This window comes from Mesoplodon bidens (assembly GCF_964165515.1).
Source record: "Mesoplodon bidens genome assembly, chromosome: 18".
Classification (NCBI taxonomy): Eukaryota; Metazoa; Chordata; class Mammalia; order Artiodactyla; family Ziphiidae; genus Mesoplodon; species Mesoplodon bidens.
The window spans coordinates 38,580,609-38,603,060 of NC_138175.1; positions in this window are offsets into that span (position 1 = coordinate 38,580,609).

Consider the following 22,452-nt stretch of genomic DNA (forward strand, 5'->3'; position numbering starts at 1 on the left):
CATGGTCCTTTTGTCGTCAGCCAAAAGGAGTTCCTGGTGAATATAGGGAAGAGGTTACAGAGCACTTAAAATGCTTCAGACTCAAGCCCAGCCCTCTTTCCCTGGACGATGTCTTCAAAATGTCCTCACCGGGGAAGGGCAGACTTTCCCAATTCCAACCTGTATGGTCAGGCCACCCAAGATGGCTGTTCTCTTGCTCTCTGTACATCGCCTGCTCAACCAGTGCCTGCTTTACCTACACCCTACTCACATGACTGACCTTCCTACACACTTGCCCCAGGCCCCAGCTAATGATTGTTCTAGTTTTATTTTATTTTATTTTTTGGCCGTGCCACACAACATGCATGACCTTAGTTCCCTGACCAGGGATCGAACCTGTGCCCTGTGCAGTGGAAGAGCAGATTCTTAATCACTGGACCACCAGGGAAGTCCCTGTTCTAGCTTTAGAACAAAACTCTCTATGCTTGTGAAAGGGGTGGTGAGGGGCGTGCCCCTCTGCTGGTTTCCCTGGTAACTGATGAGCCAACCTGATGTCAATTCCCCCTATAACTTGTAACCTCCCCCTGCCCCCGGGAGCGAAGACTGACGCCATGTCCTGCCCGCTGTCTGCCATGTATGGTGGGGTGTTGATCCAGGACCTCTATTCAGACATGTATCCCCCTATTCATTAAACCACTGATGTCTCTGTCGCTGACTCTGGGCTCTTTCTTGAAGCTGGGCAAGTATAGGCCTTGCAGGCCTGTGGGGTGCAGCCTGACACACCCCATCTCCACGTGGGCAAAGTCCACCAGTCCTTCAATGTCAGACTAAGTGGCACCTCAGCCATGAAGCCTTCCCAGGATACCCAGGGGGAGTGCTGTTCCTCCTCTGGACCCTCACAGCCCTAAGACAAAGAATTCCTTGTATTCAGCAGACAGATTGACCAAGGGTCCACTCCTACCCTTTGTTTGGTAAGTGTCACATTGGGAGAGGAAGGAAGGAAGGGAGAGGGAGAGAGCATGGGAGAGAGGGAAGAAAGAAGGAATAAAACCCCCTACTGTTTGATATTTTAAAATTAGAGATATTTAGACAGGGAAATATTTATTAAGTATAACCTCTCCTTTCCAGGGAGGGTGGACTTGGTGGGGGAGGAGTGCTGTTTGCCTATGGAGTGATGGGTATAAGAGTCAAATAAAGATGATGAAGGCCTCCAAATTTTCTCCACATGAGAGGGGAATGAGGCATGGTGTGGTGCAGGGGTGTTGGGGAGAAGGAGGTCCAAAGTGGAAAGAGAATGGGGCCAGAGCATGAAGAGATTGTTAAAGGGAAGGAGGCCCAGGCTAGCCGCTAGAGACGGACTTGAGACAGAATCAACTAATTTCAAAATTAATTTTATGAAATTGTTCCTATTACGTGTAATGTAAACTCTCTCCCTTGTCTTCCTGCAAAAAGTCCTGGTGATGTGCGGTGAAGATTTGGGGTCTGTAGAGGTGGGGAAGTCTGTTCAGGTGGTTGAGTTTGACTTTGACGTGGACTCAGGCAGGACGCCACACTGAAGCCTACCCTTCTCAGGAGGCACAGCCTGAAAATCCCTTCAGCCCCTGGGGCCATGTAGCACTCGGCTGCCTGGGCTAAATTCCAGTTCCCCACGTTCTAACTGAGCAGTCTTGGACATTTTACTTAACCTTACCTACCCCAGCATTCTTATCTAAAACGTATTCCTTAACTTCGAGGTCAGCATGAAGCTTAAATGTGTAAAGTGTGTAAACAGCACATGGCTCAAAATAAAATTGTTGTCAAATCCAAGTTTGTGTGCTGGATGCACAGTGAGGCCAAACAAGCCAAAACATCGGAGTTTGGAGCAGAGGAAAGTTTATTGCAGGGCCGAACGAGGAGAAGGAGGCAGCTCAGGCTCTAAAGACCTGAGCTCCCGTACGGGTCTCAGGGAAGCATTTTTAAAGGCCAGCTGAGGGAGGGGAGTCGCAGCGTATGTGATCAGCTCATGCACAACTGGTTGATTGGTTGATGGTGAGGTAACAGGGAGGTGTCACAGGGGTTAACATTACCAATCCTCAGCCTCCAGCTGGTTTGAGGGCTATGCACTCTTGGTCAACAAGTAGTTAACTTCTTCCATTTGGTGGGGGTTTTAGTGTCTGTAAAACAACTCAGGAATGTGCATCAGACACCTATCTATGTATTTCAGGGAAGATCTAAAGATTCTGTGACTGCCATCTGGCTGATTTACTGTTTGAATTGTTACAGTTCTCCTGGCCCAACTGAAATAGGTGATCTTATTTGACCAAGTGTTTTAAAACCTTTTGACAAACTTCCCAAATAACACATTTTAATTAAAGTTCTTTTGACTTCCAGCTAACTTTGGGATACTTTAGAGGGCCCCTGAGGCATCTCAAAGAGAAATATTTAACTAGGATTATTTTGTATGTTAAGTTAAATGTAATCAGATGTTTAACCATGTCTTTTAAGGCTTTTGTCATTTATAGAAATTTTTGTACTCTGATGCTGTTACAAAAAGTGATGATCAAGGAGATTCATAGAAAGGCTATGGAATCTGTTACAACAATTCCAGATCAAGATGATGGTTATGCGAGGACTCCAGCCCATATCAACTTAAAACAAGTAGCTGTCCTGCCCCTGGGGTCCCTAGTACAGGCATCCAGAGATTTTTACTCCCTGACAGGCAGTGTTGATGCCCTACTCAGCCTTGAAGCAGTTACAGAAGACAGACCATCACCCCTCTGCTTCCCATAAGAATATGGGAGTTGGGCTTCCCTGGTGGCGCAGTGGTTGAGAGTCCACCTGCCGATGCAGGGGACACGGGTTCGTGCCCCGGTCCGGGAAGATCCCACATGCCACGGAGCGGCTGGGCCCGTGAACCATGGCTGCTGAGCCTGCGCGTCCGGAGCCTGTGCTCCACAACGGGAGAGGCCACAACAGTGAGAGACCCGCGTACGGCAAAAAAAAAAAGAATATGGGAGTAAAATCTCTGAAGGGGGAATGAAACAGGAGGGAAGGGGGCAGGGCACAAGATTTAAAAGAAAGACATAGCCATAGGACATGACAAAAACTGGTTAGAACCAACTAGGTCCAAGATGGTGGAAGATTTTGACTTCCAGTTGACCTTGAGCCTCATTATATGCTCATTGTAATATATTACCATGCTAACTGACACACCCACCAGCACTATGACAATTCTAAGGCTAACCATAAAAGGCCAAAAGTTGGCAGTGGCCCAATTCCTGGAAATCCCTGCCCCTTCCCCCCTGAAATAGTTGGAATAATCTTCCCATTCATTAGCCTATGAAACTACCCAGTCCATAAAAACTAACCACCCCATATTTTGGGGCCTCTCACCTTCTGAGATGGCATACACTCTATCTGTGGAGTGTGCTTCTCTCTAAATAAATCCACTTCTTACCTATCACTTTTTCTCTCACTGAATTCTTTCAGCGATGAGACATCAAGAATCTGAGCTTCAGTGCTTTGTGACCACCTAGAGGGGTGGGATAGGAAGGGTGGGGGGAGGCACAAGAGGGAGGGGATATGGGGATATATGTATACATGTAACTGATTCACTTTGTTATACAGCAGAAACTAACACAACATTGTAAAGCAATTATACTCCAATAAAGATGTTTAAAAAAAAAAAAAAGAATCTGAGCTTCATTAAGTCCTGAGACCAGGTGTGTGATCACAATTAAAAGACTGTGGGTTCAAGTCCCAGTCTGAGTTGCACGGTTTCATAGCTGCTATTTTTGTCTCACAGTGAGGCCAAACAAACTGAAATGTTGGAGTTTATTGCAGGGCTGAGCAAGGAGAACAGGGGCAGGGGGGATGACTCATCCTCCAAAAACCCCCGAACTACCTAAAGGGTTTCACAAAGCATTTTTAGAGGCCAGGTGAGGAGGCGTGTCCCAGGGTAAGTGATCAGCTCATGCACAATTCTCTGACTGGTTGATGGTGATGAATCCTTAGGGGCTAGTAGTTAATTTCTTCCATTTGGTGGTTGGTTTTTAGCATCTGAAAAATTCAGGAAATAAGCATCAGATACTATTATCTAGGTACTTACTTAAGAGAGGGGATAAAGCAGGGGATATGGGGGAGGCGTCTGTCCCAAGAAGGCCCCATAGGATCCTGCTCAGTTATAGCTACATGTTCACATTCTTTCAATCATTAATTCTTGAGCCAGGCTTTTGTGACTCAGGGGAAGCCTGGGAGACTACAGCTGTTCTACAAACTAGAGGTAGACAGATGATGTGGGGGGAGGGGTCTGTCCTATGAAGGGCCCCATAGTGTCCTGCTGGGTTACAAAATGTTAGATATTATTCTCTCATTCCTCTTCTTTTCCAACCTGAGGAAACATGTTAGAGAAGAAAGGGCTTTGGAAATATATATGGAAACCTTTAAAATATTCCTACAAGGGTTGCCAGATAAAATATAGGACTCTCAGATAAATCTGAATTTCAGATAATGACAAATAATTTGAAATTAAGATTTAAATGAACATCCTACATTTTTAGCTGCTAAATTTGGCAACTCTATTTCCTACACTTTGACCCTAAAATTTCACTTCTGGGACTATATTCTAAGTAAACAATTTTAAATAAGATAAGTATTATGCAAGGAAGGTTTCCTTGGAGTTTTTTGAAAATAAATGTTGAAAAATTAGGAACAAACAATACACCCAATAGTAGGAAAATGATTAAGTAAATTAGGATATATCTACTTGATTAAACATGGTATCATAAAAATGTTTCTGAAGAATATACAGATAGAGGAATGCTTATGAAATAATGTTAAGAGAAAAAAATTGGGGAATAAAATTACATAAAAAAGTGTTTATAACTAAAAATTATCCTTAAATATAGAAAAACTGGACAGGAAAATTGGTAAAATGTTAATAGTGGTTGTACTGGATGGTAAAATTATGGCTTTTTTTTTCTTTCTACTTATATACATACCCCCAAATTTTCTGTAATGAGCAAGAAATACTTTAGTTCCAAAAGCTGCTTTTCTATATTTGTGACTTGGCAGAGGAAGACAGTGGCTCAGTGCCAGGACCCTTGGGTTCTCATGCTGGTGTACACTGGTGGTGTTGCCCAGAGAGAGTGACTTCGAGTTTTGGGGCCTCAGTTTTCTCATCTGTTAAATGAGAGAAATGGGCACATCAGCCCATATAGCCCCAAATTGCTCTATGATTCTCTTATTCTTCTGTCTCTTTTTTTTTGTTCTTTTCTCTTTGCTCCTTTCTTCTTTCTCTTAACTTCCCCCTCCCTTCCTTTTTCCTCTGTCTTTTCTCTTTCCCGTTCTCTGACCTGCCTCAGTGTCAAAACTCTTAACACGAAAACATCAAAAAACAGCAAAATTCCAACCAGCCTATAAAACAAACAGGATTTTTTTTCCTCCTGGAATAACTTTCTGGAATTCAAGGAAAGCATGGCTTCAGGAATGGCATGATCAGGACACGCTATTTCCCTACAGTTCTCTCTGGGCCCTTCTCTGTTGGCTTTGTCCCTGAGCTAGTGCCACCTCAGTGGTTCCCATGATTCTGGGTTTCTTGCCTGTACACCACCCAGTCCTGATGGTGAGAATGTTTCTGTCTTTACATTCCAGAAGAGCCCTGAGATTTGTTTTGATTAATAGGCCTAGTTCACATGCTACCTCTAAACTAACGACCAGGACTGGGGAGTGAAATGCCTGTATTTCTTTAAGCCACTCAAGGTTCAATCTGGAATTGTGGGTGGGGTCACTAGCTGCAGTGTTAGCAAGTGGACAGAAAAAGAATTCTGGGATGACACCTGTCAGATGCTCACTGCATCAACTGGCAGGTGTCTTGAAGGATCAGCCAATCTCCCAACACAGTGCTAGGCTCCGGGATCACTTGGGGAGAGACCAGAAAACCACCCTCTTCAGTGGCACTTCTGCTCAGTGGCCCAGAGCAAATGTTGAAGCACAGGGTGGGAGAAGGCAGAGTTTAGGCCATTACTGGGCTCTTGAATCACATTTGGGTCTATGTGTCTGGACTCTCCGGGCAGACAGAGACTGGCATTGTCTGGCTGGTTTTGTGTGGTCCTAGCATGATGGACTGGGCTATAAATGAATAGGGGTAAGTGTGGATGCAAAGAACACTTCCTTCCTCTCCTCACACTTGAGCTGCACTGCCCTGTTCTTAAGCCTGCACACTCAGAAAAAGGCCATGTTCTTTCCCCCTCCCCTTCTTTTTTTCCTTTCGTCTCTCTAATTTACAAAGTTCTTCTTAAAAAACAGTCCACGTTGCCCCACTGAGACTTTGCCTAATGAAGTATTTTATAGAATTCTCTATTTTAAAAAGAATGAGTTTGAATGTTTATTAAATTAATTTTTGCTTTAATGTATTTCCTCAATACTTCAAGCTCTGGATTCAACTGTTTCTGCAAATGACTTTTTCCAAGACGCCTGATTTATTTTAATTGCCTCTGTCCCTCAGTTTAGTTCCAAGCTACACTTGTTATTTCTATTTGTTTAGTAGTTAAAGCCTAGAGATATCACAGGTAAAATTTTCCCCCTTTGGTGAGGTGAGGCTGTGACTCAGAAGGGTGAGGACACACCCATCTTGAGTAGGAGGGACAAAGCACAAGTTACGTTCCTGTGGCTTCCAGAATTGAAATACAAATAACATTTTTTCCCATTTGTAAAACATTCTTCAATATAGAAAACCTGTCTAAGTGTACTATCTCCAGTGCTCCACATTATGGTAAGGTTTCCCACCACAATTTATAAGTTCATTAAATCAGGTATTATTCCCATTTTTAAGGCTAAAAGACTTGCTAAATGGAAGGCCTAAATAGACCTTCTTTCTCCAAAGAAGACATACAGATGGCCAACAAGCACATGAAAAGATGCTCAACATAACTAATCATTAGAGAAATGCAAATCAAAACTACAATGAGGTATCACCTTACACTGGTCGGAATAGTCATCATTAAAAAATCCACAAATAAGTGCTGGAGACCGTGTGGAGAAAAGGGAACCCTCCTACACTGTTGGTGGGAATGTAAATTGGTACAGCCACTATGGAAAACAGTATGGAGGTTCCTCAAAAAACTAAAATAGAGTTGCCATATGATCCAGCAATCCCACTCCTGGTTATATATCCAGACAAAAATATCAATATAATTCAAAAAGATACATGCACCCCTATGTTCATAGCAGCACTATTCACAATAGCGAAGACATGGAAACAACCTAAATATCCATCAACAGATGAATGGATAAAAATGATGTGGTACATATATACAATGGAATACTACTCAGCCATAAAAAAGAATGAAATAATGTCATTTGCAGCAACATGGATGGACCTAGAGGTTCTCATACTAAGTGAAGTAAGTCAGAAAGAGAAAGACCAATACCATATGTATGACACAAATGAACTTATCTACAAAACAGAAACAAACAGACATAGAGAACAGAGTTGTGGTTGCCAAGGAGGAGGAGGATTAGGGGAGGGAAGGATTGGGATTTGGGGATGAGCAGATGCAAACTATTATATACAGAATGGATAAACAACAAGGTCCTAAGTGTATACAATAAGGTGTATAGTACAGGGAACTATATTCCATATCCTGTGATAAACTATAATGGAAAAAAATATGATAAAGAATGTATGAGTGAGTGGTGGGGATGTGCCAGTGTCAAGGCCCCGCTGCTGTGGCTGTGGCTCCTTGGCTGCAATGTGACAGGTACATCCTCAAAGCTCGCAAGCTCTCCCTCCCTGCCGCAAGGTAGCAACGGAATAGGCCATCTCAGCCATTAGACACACGTAAAAGTGGCTGCTACAGAGCCCATTAGTTAATTACAAAGTAATTGCCAGCACACTGAAAGGAACATCTGTTTTGATTTATTCTAACTGCTAAGACATTCTTCAGTCCTCCCGACTGGAGTAAGGGCCTTAGGAGACTGGCAGCTTCCAAGTTCAGGGCTGCCCATGCACTGGGCTGGGATGGGTGTGGGTCCCAGGGTTCATGGAGCAACATAGTTAGGGGGGCAAGGATCTGGCCTCTAGTGCAGCTCTCAGAGCACTCTGAGGCTCAGGGCTGGAACTATCTTTGGAGTCGGCCAGTGCCTCTGTTTGGGCTGCTGAGCAGGGGCCCAGAGTTGCATGTGGGGCATATGGAGAAGGAGGTCCTGGGCTCACAGCCATCCCCCAGTTCTGCGAACACAACCCTGCACCTGTCCCCACCTGTTCCATCCACACCCTCAAGCACAGTTCCTCAGACATGAGTTTGTTCAGGCTGACATAACAAAGTGCCACAAACTGAGTGGGTTTACAGAAACTTACTCTCAGAGTTCTGGAGGCCAGAAGGCTGAAATCAAGGTGTCAGTTGGGCCATGTTCCCTCTGAAGCCTCCAGGGGAGGATCCTTCCTTGTCTCTTCTAGTTCTTGGTCACCCCAGACATTCCTTGGCTTGTGGCTGAATCACTCCAATCTCTGCTTCCAACTTCACGTGGCTTTCTCCCTGCCTCTCTGTGTCTTTACATTGCCATCTTCTCAAAAGGACACCAGTCGTACTGAATTGGGGTCCATCCTAACTCTAGTGTAACCTCATTTGAACTAACTACATCAGGAATGACCCTTCCACATCACCCCAGAAGGAATCTGAGAGGAACCCTGTGGAACCCTGTGGAACCCTAAGGAACACTGTGGTCCATAATAGACTGAATGTCCTGCCTCTGTCCTGATCAGCTAATACTGCCAGGCTGGGCTCAAAGAGGAGGTCCCTCCCCAGTGATGGTCTAATTAGAGGGACAATGCCAGGACAAGCTGGCCAAGTGTGTGCTTCCTTAGAACCCAGATATCAGAGATTATTTTCCAGAACAGGTGACTCTTCCAGTAAAATAACCACCTACTTTTTTTTCTTTCCTTACACATGACCTGTCTTTGGAATGATATTGCAGAACAGAATAAGGGGCTTTCCACTCCTGAGAAATTAGCTGCAAATTGACTTGTGTTTTCTCATTGACTTTCATTATCAAATCAGAGGTGTGTTCTCTGATCACTATCAGGCCTGAACGTTTCTCATTTCTGCTTCTTTCTCAATCTCTTCCCTTCCATGACCTTCATTTAAAGCTCATATGGAGTCTGATAAACAGGACTCAATAGGTCCTCCCCTTTGCCAATTCTTCCCTCTGCTCCACCCCCACAGCAGCCTTCTCATATGTCTTTGTTAATGCCACACCATTCACCTGAATTCCACAATTTTCCACCAGGGAAAAGGAGAGACACCCAGACTAGTATCTCCATGACCTCGTTATTTTGTGCATCAACCAGTGGTGCTGTCTTCTTTCCAATAGAGCTTCAAGGCACCAGCATGAACCCTTCTTCACCAAACCATGGGTGTGTCTTGGGAACCATACAGTTTTTTGTGTGTGTGTGTGGATTACCTCACTACTTTTCTTCCAAGAAGCTGAATTCCCTTTGGACCCTGTATCCCTCACAAGGCCCCAGTAAGAAAGGAATGTCTGCCCTTGGTGAACTCCCCCACCAAGTGCAGCCCCCAGTAAGAAGCAGGACAGAGCATGGGAGGAAACAGGTGACAAGAACAAGATAGACTTGAGCATTGGTCTCCTCCACCTTTGAGTGAGCTTGGTGTCTCTTCCCATTCCTTCCTCCTAAATAGCAGCATCTGCAAAGGGAGTGGTATGCTACATGGGTGAGATGAAGGACCAGGTCTGGCCAGTAGGTCCCCAAGGCAAACAGCTATACCCTTGGGCCCTCACCCCAAAATGTGGGTTTCCATCCCAGAAAGGAAGCAGCCCAAGTTTAGGGGTGAGAGTCAAACATTGCTTTTGCCAAAATTATTCTTTGAGTAGTGTGGTCTCTGGGCTGGCAATACCACCATCACCTGAGAGCTAGTTAAAAAAGCAAATTCTCAGCCCCCACCCCGACCCCAAATCTCTGGGAGTGAGATCCAGTGGAAGACAACCAGCTTTTCAGGTGATTCTCACTGCCTGGTAAAGTATGAGATACACCCATCTTGGAAATGATACAAAGATTAAACACTGCCTCAAGGTAGCAAGCATCCAATCAGACCACAGTTGTTGGGTCCTGTTTCTCTCCCCCTCCTTAACCTGGCCCCTCACCTCTCGTTGATGCTCAACCTATCTACCCCACCACTTCCCCCCTCCCTACGAAAGTTTGTGTCTTCTCACTGCTGGTCTAAGAATGCCTTTCCTAGGGCCTGGGAGCCTTTCTCCTCTATGGAGGAGAAAGGTTAGTGATTACAGAAAGAATCTGTTGGATTGCAGCACTATGGGCAAGTATGGGTCCCAGGGAGGCCCCTCAGGAAGCCTCCTGTGTCAGCAGGGTCTGGCCACTGTGTAGTCGTGAGAACATAGCTGGTGATGTCCAACACCAGGGAGGTAGACCAAGCTGCTCTGTTCCAAGCAGCTGGAACAATTACACCAAAACTCGCGGAAGCTACTCCCATTCAGTGCTGGAGCTAGGCAGGGATCCCAAGGCAGGCCTGAAAAATGGAAAAACTGGGAGCTGGGCCTTCTGTGGATGATTTTGGCCAATGGATTCCCTGGCAGCCCTTCTGGACGTTCCCTAGATTGCACTGTGATCTAGGATGCTCCCACCAAAACTTCCTTCTGCTTCCCTACTCTTGAGGCCAGATTTGCATCATTGATGATTTTCCCAGCCTTTCCCACTCCTTCCCTATTTTCTCTCTAATAAAATCCTTGCAGGCCTAATCCCATTTTGGGATCTACTTCTCCAAGGACATGAACTATCACAATCTCAGACTAGAGAATGTCAGAAGAAAATTTTTGATATGTGTGTGTGTGTGTGTGTTTGAGAGAGGGGTGGGGGTGGGGGTGGGGGAGAAGAGAGAATACAATGGCATAGGAGATGTACAAGCTGAGTTTAGGATGATGAAAATTCAGCCTACAGATATACACCAGGGCATCATCAGCACAACCAAAACCTTGGGGAAGGATTAGATTACCCACAAAGAATGCCATAAAGAAGATGCTAAGAGGAAGAGGTTGGGGATGGGACACTAATGGTCACCAAGTTTTGCAGAATAGTCATGGGAAAGTGAACCACAGAGGCCTAGGAGAAAGTGGCAGAGAAAGGAAAGAGGCAAAGCAGGAGCCAGTGGAGTCAGAATATCCTGGAAGAGAGTGAATTCCAACTTCTGGTACAGATGCTGACCCAGTTCTGTGTGTGCTGGAGTGTCTTGACTGAAAGACCAAGGAGGGCTTGAGTGACATGTTACAAGAGCTGGGGTCAGCAGCCAAGATGCAAGGAGGTAGAACGTAAGTATGGAGGGAGTGCTTCTGCAAGTTTAACTGGGAGAAAATACGAAGTTGAGGGAAGGGCTTTCAAGGTGGGGGATCCTGAAGTCATTTGAGGAGCTGGTTGAAGGGAGCCAAGGTGGGTGAGGATTGGAGGAGCATGCCGGGAGGAACTTGCCTTAATCAGGAGGAGAGGAAGTGCTGGTTTGAGACAAAACCCAAGGAGAAGAGCTTTACATGTTTATGTGTTTTCAGGCAACTTCTGAAATGGGAGGCAGAGAGTTGAAAGGGTTCCCATCTGGAGCCTTTATTTCATTTCATTTTTCCTGTAGATTGGAAATAGATTATCTACTGAGTATTGTGGGAAAGTGAATGTGGGAGATGGGGTCATTTGTTAGAGAGGTAAAAGAATGATGACCTGAACTAGTGGCCAAGGAGAACAAGAGAGAGCAGACAGAAGGACTGCAGTGGTTACTTTTATGTGTCAGCCTGACTGGGCCACGGGGTGCCTGCATGTCTGGTTAAACATTTCTGGGTATATCTGTGAACATGTTTCTGGGGAGATTACCCTTAGATCTGTAGACTGAATAAAACAGATGGTCCTCCCCAATGTAGGTGAGCATCATCCAATCCACTGAGTGCATGAAGAGAACAAAAAACAGAGAGAAGTGGAATTTTCTCTCTCCCTGACTGCTTGAGGAACACTGATCTCCTCCTGCCTTTGGTGCTCCAGTTCTTAGGACTCCAGATTGAGCCACCCGCTTTCCTGCAACTCCATCTTGCACAAGGCAGATCGTGGGTCTGCGTAACCTCCATAATCATGCAAGTCAATACCTTATAATAAATCATGTGTATATATATCCTATTGGTTCTCTTTCTCTGGAGAAACCTAACTGATATGGGGATGTAGCAAGACTCCTGGGCAGCTAGGGGGCCTAGGTGTGAGGTTTCCCTGATATCACTCAGTGGGCTTGACTGAGGCAGGGTTACAGTCTGGCTGGGGTGGGGGGCAAGGGGTGGGACAGAGAGGCAGGGGTCCTCACAAGAGAGGGTTGACGTGGTGGACCATGGGCTCTGGACTGTACAGGAGGCTGTCAGTCCAGGAGGGACAAAGAGCGAGAAAGCAGAGACCTGGACAAGGGTGTGTGTGGGGTGGCCATAGGGGTAAGCAGGGAGAATGGGAGATTGTGGTCTAAGAATGGAAGACGTGAGTAAGCCTTCTGGAAGCAGAAGACTCTGCTGGGTTATGTTCACTCTAGGCATGTGAGGGGTGTCAGTTGGGGAGAGGGGATGGCATGCTGAAAAGAACATCTTGACAGGGCCGCTCAGTGAATGCTTAGCTTCTTAGGGAAACTTCTTTTCAGTATTGGTGTCTGCAGTATTGGTTTGATGGAGGAAGAGCCATGCTCTTCATGGAGAACATTATCAGGGCTTTTATGGACTATTGCTTCAGGTGGAGTGTGGAGTAATTCTTTTCTTATGACTGTTTGTAGATATAATTGTATCGTTGTGACTCAGGATATGTTCAGAAAATAATTATTGTTTAATTAATTGCATTGACAATCTTTCAATACTACTATCAACACTGTTTGCATTTAAGCTGAGTTTCCTCCTTGCCAATCTGATGTGTCTGTTACAATAAGCATTTCAACTCAATTAGCATCTCAGTACCAATCAAATTATCTTTAATATGATGTAATTACTTTTTTTTATTAGGCTAAACTGGGGATCCTGAGCTGTGAATGTCTAGCATACTTTGAGAAGTGATTAAAACAAACCCAGAGGCCTTTCTAAGATAGGAGTATATTTTCCAAAATCCTATTAAAAGACCTGAAAACAGAGGTCTAAATCCACTTCTTGATGGAAGCTTTCCTGACGCAGTCACGCCTCCCGGGTCCTCACATAGGGAGTTTATGTGCATCTGTACCTTCTGCCGCTGCCTTTGCAGCTTCCTCATGCAAGGACCTCACTGCTAGGCTGAACCTTGAGCCTTGTCACCATAAAAGGAGTGAATGTTTGTTGAGTTCCCTCTGTGCAAAGCATTATTATGTGTTGAATTGCCACCCCCCATTCATATGTTGAAATCTTAAGCCCTGGTACCTCAGAATGTGACTATTTGGAGATAGAGTCTTTAAAGAGGTAATTAAGTTAAAGTGAGGTCACTAGGTGGGCCCCTAATCCAAAGTGACTGGCACCCTTATAAGAAAGAGAAACCTCTACACAGACATGTACAGAGGGAAACCATGTGAAGACACGGGGAGAAGGCCGTCTATATACAAGCCAAGGAGATAGGCCTGGAACAGATGCTTCTCTCACAGACCTCAGAAGAAACCAACCTTGCTGACAACTTGATCTCAGACTTCTAGCCTCCAGAACTGTGAGGAAATGAATTTCTGTTGTTTAAGCCATGTAACTTTCAGTATGTTTGTACAGAAGCCCTAGGAAACTAACATAGATATTAACCATAGTGGTTAAGAGCAGGGCACAGGAGCTACTCACCTACTTTAGAGTGAGGGATGCAGTCAATACATAAAGATATTGGGCCCTGAACAAAGATGGCGGAGTAGAAGGACGACATGCTCTCACTCCCTCTTGTGAGAACACCAGAATCACAACTAGCTGCTGGACAATCATCGACAGGAAGACACTGAAACTCACCAAAAAAATACCCCACATCTAAAGAAAAAGGAGAAGCCACAGTGAAACGGTAGGAGGGGCACAATCACAGTAAAATCAAATTCCATAACTGCTGGGTGGGTGACTCACAGACTGCAGAACACATACCACAGAAGTCCATCCACTGGAGTGAAGGTTCTGAGCCCCATGTCAGGATTCCCAACCTGGGAGTCCAGCAACAGAAGGAGGAATTCCCAGAGAATTAGACTTTGAAGGCTAGTGGGATTTGATTGTAGGATTTTGACAGGACTGGGGGAAACAGAGACTCCACTCTTGGAGGGCACAGACAAAGTAGTGTGCATATCGGCACCCAGGGGAAGGAGCAGTGAGCCAAGGGGAGACTGAACCGAACCTAGCTGCTAGTGTTGGAGGGTCTCCTGCAGAGGTGGGGGTGGCTGTGGCTCACCATGGAGACAAGGACACTGGCAGCAGAAGTTCTGGGAAGTACTCCTTGGCATGAGCCCTCCCAGAGTCTGACATTATCCCCACCAAAGAGCCCAGGTAAGCTCCAGTGTTGGGTTGCCTCAGGAACCCAGCCCCACTCATCAGCAGTCAAGTGGATTAAAGTTTTACTGAGCTCTGCCCACCAGAGCAACAGTCAGCTCTACCCACCACCAGTCCCTTCCATCAGGAAACTTGCACAAGCCTCTTGGATAGGCTCATCCACCAGAAAGCGGACAGCAGAAGCAAGAAGAACTACAATCCTGCAGAACAAAAACCACATTCACAGAAAGATAGACAGGATGAAAAGGCAGCAGGCTATGTACCAGGTGAAGGAACAAGATAAAACCCCAGAAAAACAACAAAATGCAGTGGAGATAGGCAACCTTCCAGAAAAAGAATTCAGAATAATGATAGTGAAGATGATCCAAGACCTCAGAAAAAGAATGGAGGCACAGATCAAGAAGATGCAAGAAATGTTTAACAAAGACCTAGAAGAATTAAAGAACAAACAAACAGAGATGAACAATACAATAACTGAAATGAAAACTACACTAGAAGGAATCAATAGCAGAATAACTGAGGCAGAAGAACGGATAAGTGACCTGGAAGACAGAATGGTGGAATTCACTGCTGCGGAACAGAATAAAGAAGAAAGAATGAAAAAAAAATGAAGACAGCCTAAGAGACCTCTGGGACAACATTAAACACAACAACATTCGCATTATAGGGGTCCCAGAAGGAGAAGAGAGAGAGAAAGGAGCTGAGAAAATATTTGAAGAGATTATAGTCGAAAACTTCCTTAACATGAAAAAGGAAATAGCCACCCAAGTCTAGGAAGCACAGCAAGTCCCATATAGGTTAAACTCAAGGAGAAACATGCCAAGACACATAGTAATCAAATTGGTGAAAATTAAAGACAAAGAAAAATTATTGAAAGCAGCAAGGGAAAAATGAAAAATAACATAAAAGGGAACTTCCATAAAGTTAACAGCTGATTTCTCAGCAGAAACTCTACAAGCCAGAAGGGAGTGGCATGATATACTTAAAGTGATGAAAGGGAAGAGCCTACAAACAAGATTACTCTACCGTATAAGGATTTCATTCAGATTCAATGGAGAAATCAAAAGCTTTACAGACAAGCAAAAGCTAAGAGAATTCAGCACCACCAAACCAGCTGTACAACAAATGCTAAAGGAACTTCTCTAAGTGAGAAACACAAGAGAAGAAAAGGACCTACAAAAATAAACCCAAAACAACTAAGAAAATGGTCAGAGGAACAAACATTGATAATTACCTTAACCGTGAATGGATTAACTGCTCCACCGAAAAGATCCAGGCTTGCTGAATGGAGACCAAAACAAGACCCATACACACACACACACACACACACACACACACACACACACACACACACATATATATATATCCAGTCTACAGGAGATCCACTTCAGACCTAGGGACTTATACAGACTGAAAGTTCGGGGATGGAAAAAGATATTCCATGAAAATGGAAATCAAAAGAAAGCTGGAGTACCAATACTCATATCAGATAAAATAGATGTTAAAATAAAGAATGTTACAAGAGACAAGGAAGGACACTACATAATGATCAAGGGATCAATCCAAGAAGAAGATATAACAATTATAAATATATATGCACCCAACATAGGAGCACCTCAATACATAAGGCAACTGCTAATAGCTATAAAAGAGGAAATAGACAGTGACACAATAATAGTGGGGGACTTTAACACCTCACTTACACCAATAGACAGATCATCCAAAGTGAAAATAAATAAGGAAACAGAAGCTTTAAATAACACAATACACCAGATAGATTTAATTGATATTTATAGGACATTCCATCCAAAAACAGCAGATTAAACTTTCTTCTCAAGTGCGCATAGAACATTCTCCAGAATAGATCACATCTTGGGTCACAAATCAAGCCTCAGTAAATTTTAAAAAATTGAAATCATATCAAGCATCTTTTCTGACCACAACGCTATGAGATTAGAAATGAATTACAGGGGAAAAAACGTAAAAAACACAAACACATGGAGGTTAAACAATATGTTACTAAATAACTAAGAGATCACTGAAGAAATCAAAGAGGAAATCAAAAAATACCTAGAGACAAATGACAATGAAAACACGATGATCCAAAACCTATGGGATGCAGCAAAAGCAGTTCTAACACGGAAGTTTATAGCTATACAGGCCTACCTCAAGAAACAAGAAAAATCTCAAATAAACAATCTAAACTTACACCTAAAGGAACTAGAGAAAGAAGAACAAACAAAACGCGAAGTTAGCAGAAGGAAAGAAAGCATAAATATCAGAGCAGAAATAATTGAAATAGAAACAAAGAAAACAATAGCAAAGATCAATAAAACTAAAAGCTGGTTCTTTGAGAAGATAAACAAAATTGATAAACCATTAGCCAGACTCATCAAGAAAAAGAGGGAGAGGACTAAAATCAATAAAATTAGAAATGAAAAAGGAGAAGTTACAACAGACACCACAGAAATACAAAGCATCCTAAGAGACTACTACAAGCAACTCTATGCCAATAAAATGGACAACCTGGAAGGAATGGACAAATTCTTACAAAGGTATAAGCTTCAAAGACTGAACCAGGAAGAAATAGAAAATATGAACACACCAATCACAAGCACTGAAATTGAAAATGTGATTAAAAATCTTCCAACAAACAAAAGTCCAGGACCAGATGGCTTCACAGGTGAATTCTATCAAACATTTAGAGAAGAGCTAACACCCATCCTTCTCAAACTCTTCCAAAAAATTGGGGAGGAAGGAATAGTCCCAAACTCATTCTATGAGGCCACCATCACCCTGATACCAAAACCAGACAAAGATACTACAAAAAAAGAAAATTACAGACCAATATCACTCATGAATATAGATGCAAAAATCCTCAACAAAATACTAGCAAACGGAATCCAACAAAACCTTAAAGGGATGGTACACCATGATTAAGTGGGATTTATCCCAGGGATGCAAGGGTTCTTCAATATACACAAATCAATCAATGTGATACACCATATTAACAAATTGAAGAAGAAAAACCATATGATCATGTCAATAGATGCAGAAAAAGCTTTTGACAAAATTCAACACCAATTTATGACAAAAACTCTCCAGAAAGTGGGCATACCTCAACATAATAAAGGCCTATACGAGAAACACACAGCAAACATCATTCTCAGTGGTGAAAAACTGAAAGCATTTCCTCTAAGATCAGGAACAAGAAAAGGATGTCGTCCACTCTCACCATTATTATTCAACATAGTTTTGGAAGTCCTAGCCACGACAATCAGAGAAGAAAAAGAAATAAAAAGAATAAAAATTGGCAAAGAAGAAGTAAAACTGTCAGTGTTTGCAGATGACATGATACTATACATAGAGAATCCTAAAAATGCCACCAGAAAACTACTAGAGCTAATCAATGAATCTGGTAAAGTTGTAGGATATAAAACTGATGCGCAGAAATTTCTTGCATTCCTATACACTAATGATGAAAAATCTGAAAGAGAAATTAAGGAAACACTCCCATTTACCATTGCAATAAAAGATAATAAAATACCTAGGAATAAACCTATCTAGGGAGACAAAAGACCTGTATGCAGAAAACTATAAGACAGTGTTGAAAGAAATTAAAGATGATACCAACAGATGGAGAGATATACCATGTTCTTGGATTGGAAGAATCAATATTGTGAAAATGACTCTACTACCCAAAGAAATCTACAGATTCAATGCAATCTCTATCAAACTACCAATGGCAGTTTTTACAGAAATAGAACAAAAAATCTTAAAATTTGTATGGAGACACAAAATACCCCGAATAGCCAAAACATTCTTGAGAGAAAAACACAGAGCTGGAGGAATCAGGCTCCCTGACTTCAGACTATACTACAAAGCTACAGTAATCAAGACAGTATGGTACTGGCATAAAAACAGAAACATAGATGAATGGAAAAAGATAGAAAGCCCAGAGATAAACCCATGCACCTATGGTCGACTAATCTATGACAAATGAGGCAAGGATATACAATGGAGAAAAGATAGTCTCTTCAATAAGTGGTGCTGGGAAAACTGGACAGTTACATGTAAAACAATGAAATTAGAACACTCCCTAACACCATACACAAAAATAAACTCAAAATGGATTAGATACCTAAATGTATGACTGGACACTCTAAAACTCTTAGAGGAAAACATAGGAAGAACACTCTTTGACATAAATCACAGCAAGATCTTTTTTGATCCACCTCCTAAAGTAACAGAAATAAAAACAAAAATAAACAAATTGGACCTAATGAAACTTAAAAGCTTTTGCAGAGCAAAGGAAACCATAAACAAGATGAAAAGACAACCCTCAGAATGGGAGAAAATATTTGCAAACAAATCAACAGACAAAGCATTAATCTCCAAAATATATAAACAGCTCATGCAGCTCAATTTAAAAAAAAACAAACAACACAATCAAAAAATGGGCAGAAGACCTAAACAGACATTTCTCCAAAGAAGACATAGAGATGGGCAAGAAGCACATGAAAAGCTGCTCAACATTACTAATTATTAGAGGAATGCAAATCAAAACTACAATGAGGTATCACCTCACACCAGTTAGAATGGGCATGATCAGAAAATCTACAAACAACAAATGCTAGAGAGGGTGTGGAGAAAAGGGAACCGTCTTGCACTGTTGGTGGAATGTAAATTGATACAGCCACTATGGAGAACAGTATGGAAGTTCCTTAAAAAACTAAAAATAGAATTACCATATGATCCAGCAATCCTACTACTGGGCATATACCCAAAGAAAACCATAATTCAAAAAGACACATGCCCCCCAATGTTCATTGCAGCACTATTTACAATAGCCAGGTCATGGAAGCAACCTAAATGCCCATCGACAGATGAATGGATAAAAAGATCTGGTGCATATATACAATGGAATATTATTCAACCATAAAAAGGAACGAAATTGGCTCATTTGTTGAGACGTGGATGGGTCTAGAGACTGTCATACAGAGTGAAGTAAGTCAGAAAGAGAAAAACAAATATCGTATATTAACACATATATGTGGAACCTAGAAAAATGGTACAGTTGAACCGATTTTCAGGGCAGAATTTGAGACACAGATGTAGAGAACAAACGTATGAACACCAAGGGGGAAAAGCCACGTGGGGGTGGGGATGGTGGTGTGATGAATTGGGTGATTCGGATTGATATGTATACACTGATGTGCATAAAATTGATGACTAATAAGAACCTGCTGTAGAAAAAAATAAATAAAGTTAAAAATTAATAAGAAAAAGAACACAGCATTGGAATCAGGGTGCCAGAGTCTGAATCGCAACACAACACTTTATCAGCAGTGGGCTATTTAATTATGTGCCTCAGTTTTCTCATCCTTAAAATGGGGATAGTAATAACATCTGCCTCATAGGGTGGTTCTGATTCATATAAAGAGCTTAATATAGTATGGCAAATGTCCCAGCAAATGTTTGGTGCGTGTTAATTTTGCTCTGCCCCAGTCACAGTACTAAGTGCTTTATATACACTCACTCCCTTAATCCTAGCCACAGACCTATGAGTAGCAGCTTTTATTTTTCTGTGAAGAAAATGAGTCAGAGAAGTCAAATACCATATGAGAGGTGGAGATAGGACTGGACCTGATGTCTTGATCACCAAGTAGATTGCCTCAGGCTGGCCTAAGGGATGCAGGCTGTGATTATGGGGTGTCTGTTGTGATTTTTTAAGTTATCCATTTATTTAGTTTGACTTTTAAATCTACTTTTAGTTCAAGTAACATATGAACTCTGTCATAAAAGATTCACACACAGATAAGGAATTCAAACACAGATAAAGAGAAAAACTCCCTTCAGCAGGAAGTTATTGTTTTGATGCTGCTTGGCCTTAAATTTTTATTTTTTATTCATTCATTTATCATTCAACACATTTATTGACTACGTACTATATGCCAATCACTGTAGTAGATGCTAGGAACACAGTGAAGAACAAGACAAACATGGTTCCTCCCTCCTCATGGGGCTTAAATGCTAGTTGTAAGTTACAGAAAATTAACAATAGTGATGTGTTTTGAAAATTTCAACAACCACAACCATAATTTTCAAGAAACAAATAACCAGGATGAAGTGATAGTATTTCAAAGATCTATTTTATAGAGGAAGGTTAGGAAAGGCTTCTGAGAATTTGACATTAGATTTGAAAATAGAAGGGTGAGAATGACCCAGCCATGTGAATTCTTTCAACTAGGCAGAGGTGAAGCTCAGGTAGCAGCCCTGAGGCAGAACATCATTAATGTGAGTATAGGAGACATGATTTTTCTGCTTAGGAGCCTTCGTAGTCTTTAACCTTGTTCCTCAAGAGGGCAGATAATTATTATTTTTTACCATGTTCACGGTGTTTTCAAATCAGAAGTCTAACTTCAGGATAACATATTTGAAAAAAAAGTTCTGTTCCTTTCTTCAGACACACTAATTAGCTCTATATTGGATCTCTGTTTCTTTTACTGTTCATATCCATCATTTACTCTTTACTTTTTCTTTTTCATTGACCCTTTCTTCTTTATTTCTGTACATTTTTTAAAGCCTGTCCTGTATATTATGGATTTTGTTTTTTCTAATTTTCCCCTTTTTCTCACTGCTTCAAATGCTGTTTAAGTTTTCCAATGATGTTTGCTTTCCCTTAATTTCTTGCCTTTCCTTTGTCATTTCTCTTTTTCATATTATATTTTTGTCATATCTTCTCATCTTTCATATCTTGTATTAGAGTCCTTGATTGCTCTCATTTCCTTTAGGGGTCCAAGTAATTATTTTCCTTGTTGTTTTTTTAAATTACTCCAGCTTTATTGAAGTATAATTGACAAATAAAAATTGTGCATATTAATTAAGGTGTACAGCTTGATGTTTTGATGTGCGTATACATTGTGAAGTAATCATCACAATCAAACTAATTAATATGTCCATCACCTCACATAGTTCTGTCTTCTTTGTGTGTGTGTGTGTGTGTGGTGAGAACCCTTAAAACCTACCCTTTTAACAATTTTCAAGTACATAACATTGTTAACTGTAGTCACATTGCTGTACATTAGATCTCCAGAACTTAGCTTGTATAACTGAAACATTGTACTCTTTGACCAATATCTCCTCATTTCCCTTTCCCCTAGGCCCTGGAAAGCACCATTCTACTCTCTGCTTGTATAAATTTGATTATTTTAGATTACACATATAAGTGAGATAATGTTGTATTTGTCTTTCTGTGTCTTGTTAATTTCACTTAGCATAATGCCCTCTATGTTCATTTCTGTTGTCATAAATGGCATGATTTATTTCTTCTTAAAGACTACAAAGAACATGGGAGTGCAGATACCTCTCTGACATACTGATTTCATTTCCTTTGGATATATACCCTGAAATGAAACCACTGGATCAAATGGTGATTCTATTTTTAATTTTTTTAAGGAAACTTCATAATGTTTTCCATAGTGGCTGCACCAATTTACATTTCCAGCAGCACTGTACAAGGGTTCCTTTTCTTCCATACCCTTACCCAGACTTGTTAGCATTTGTCTTTTTTTTTTTCTACACTGTGTGACTTGAGGGATCTTAGTTCCCCCACCAGGGATTGAACCTGGGCCACTGACAGTGGAAACATGGAGTCCTAACAACTGGACCACCAGGGAATTCCCAGCATTTGCCTTTTTGATAATGGCCATCCTAACAGGTGTGAGGTGATACCTCATTGTGGTTTTGATTTTCATTTCCTGATGATTAGTGATACTGAGCCCATTTCGTATACCTGTTGGCCATTTTTATGTCTTATTTGAGAAATGTCTATTCAGGTCCGTTGCCCATTTCTTAATCAGGTGGGGTTTTTGGCTATTGAGTCGTATGGATTTCTTATATATTTTTGATAATAACCCCTTATCAGATATATGGTTTCCAAATATTTTCTCCCATTCTCTGTTGATTTTTACCTTTGCTGTGCAGAGTTTTTTG